Genomic DNA, 2,703 nt, shown 5'->3' on the forward strand with positions numbered 1-2,703 from the left:
ACTAAAAATAAACTAAAAACTAACTAAAACACACTAAATACTATATGAAATTAACCCCAAAAAGCGTATAAAATATCCACTCATCAACTTCCAATATGGTAAATAAAAAAAGATTGACCATTTTTTCCAATTTGATATGCCATTCTTTGATCTCTTTTGCTTCTTCCCAAAAGAATTATCTACCTCTTGCAATATATCAAATACAGTTGAACCTTCTAACAACTGTGGTGGAGACCTGAGTTCAATTTTTCCATTGAAAGATCTTTTGTTATGCCTCCATGGATGATTCATGGGTAAAAACCTTCGGTGATCCATATAAACAGTCTTGTGACTATGTTTCAGATATATAGAAGAAGTCTCATCATTACAATATGGACAAGCCAATTTTCCCTTTGTACTCCACCCGGATAACATAGCATACGCAGGGAAGTCATTAATTGTCCATAAAAGGCATGCTCTCATGTTGAATGTTTTGTTTTCTTTCGAATCATATGTTTCGACACCTGACTCCCATAATTCTTTTAATTCTTCAATCAACAGTTGAAGATAGACATCAATGTCATTTCCTAGTGATTGTGGTCCAGGAATGAGTAAAGATAGCATAAAACAATCAGGCTTCATGCTCTTCCAAGGGGTAGATTATACACCATCAGAACAACAGGCCATGTACTGTGTGTATTGCTCAAAGTTAGGAATGGATTAAATCCGTTGCTTGCTAACCCAAGTTTCACATTACGAGGCTCCTTTGCAAAATTTTCATGTCGATTATCAAATGCTTTCCAAGATTCACCATCGGCAGGACACGTCTTTAACACGCTCATTATGATGCCAAGACATAGCTTTGACAGTTCTTGTGCACATAAAAAGCTGTTGAAGTCTGGGAATCAAAGGGAAATGCCTTAGAGTTTTCGCAGCAACGTTGTGAGGCTTTCTGAATGAGGTAACATCATCTTCTTCTTCATTATGCTCAACATAACGGGATGTTCCACAGACATGACAAGATGAGTCATTCTCATACCCGTTCCGATACAACATGCAGTCATTGCGACATGCATCGATCTTTTGGTAGTCAAGACCCAAGTTCTTCACCATATTCTTGGTTTTATCAAAAGAAATAGGAATATTCAAATATTGCATTGCTTCTTTCAATAATTCCAAGAGAGAAGTAAATGACGCATTACTCCAACCATGCAAGCATTTTAACAAGTAAATACGAATGGTAAACGATAATCTTTTGAATCCTTTACACCCGGGGTATAGTTCCTGGCTTACCTCGTCTACCAATTTATAAAATTCCTTTGCATATTTGTTAGGCCCCATGTTTTGTCGTCAACTTGTGTATTATCTCGAAATCTATCACGTAACAACTCATCAATGTTATGATTGCAGTTATATTCACCGCCTATGTCACTGTCAATATCCATAGCAAAAAGTGATTCCCCATGATTAAACCATCGCCTATAACCTTTTAAAAAACCGTGGCATATTAGATGATCATATACATTATCTCTCTTTAACTAAAATATATTACAACACTTTGCACAAAGGCATTGAATTTCTTTCCCTTGAGGAACTCCCTTTGATGAGAAAGCAAAGTGTAAAAATTTTTCTACACCAACTTGATATTCTTTCTCATGACGTGGTGTATCCATCCAGTGTTTCGACATATCCATCGAAAACCTATACATTTCACGTAGATAGCTAAGTTTCTAAATTGAAGTCCTTACTATTAGTCTCACTAACTGTAAATCTAACTTCCTAATTAACTAAGAGACAATGTTGTGCAAGCCTCCAAAATACTTTGAAGGCATTAGACATAAAATAACAGAGAAAATTGAATTTTAGCAATGCTCAACAGGAAAGCACTAAGTTGCATACATAAAATCAATAAAAAATTAATAGATGTATTTAAATTTTCATAAACCAACCTTAATTACTGTCTTAATCCGTTCCGCAACAGCAGCAAAGTGGTAGCACAACAGAAGCAGAATTAGAGAGGTACCAGCGGTAGCAAACAGCTATTCAGCAGCAGCAGACTATTATATTACCACAGGAGCAACAGAACAAAGAAGTGGCAGTAGTAGTAGATAGATAACAATCGAAAGCCTGAACAAAAATAAGCTACATTAAAACCGAAACTGCTAATTAAAAATAGCAAGAGAGTAGAATGTCCTTAAATGGCCTAATGCATTTGTTCTTTCTACTACTACTAAAATGCACTCATCATGCTGTGCCATTTATACTTCTATACTCCTAAGTCCTAACCCATAATTTTGTTTTCAATTTTCTTAAACTTTATTACAATTTGCTAGTTAATACAAAGTATAAAGTAGGTTGATGTGATTGTGAAGGAATAAAAAAGGAAAAATAGAAGCAAGTGTTGGGAGCTACTCATTGGTGATGGGGAAATGCATTAGGACCCCTTTTAAAAAAGCAAATTTAAACTCAAAATTTGAATAAGTAAAAATCAAATTCAAATTTAAATAAGGCTTATTTTAACTGATATGACCCATTTAATAGCATTCCCAATTTTAAAATATTATTTATTTAAATCGGTTTTTTCTTAGAGAAAAAAGTGAAGGGATAACCATTTTTATCTAAAGCTTTTTTTTAGAACTCGAATGCAAATAAAAGGCTTGAAAAAAAGAATTATAATCTAGTGTCGCAATTTCCAATTATTGGCCAGTGGTGAGAACAACAAAC

This window comes from Arachis hypogaea, chromosome 20, assembly GCF_003086295.3.
Source record: "Arachis hypogaea cultivar Tifrunner chromosome 20, arahy.Tifrunner.gnm2.J5K5, whole genome shotgun sequence".
In the NCBI taxonomy this organism is placed as follows: domain Eukaryota; kingdom Viridiplantae; phylum Streptophyta; class Magnoliopsida; order Fabales; family Fabaceae; genus Arachis; species Arachis hypogaea.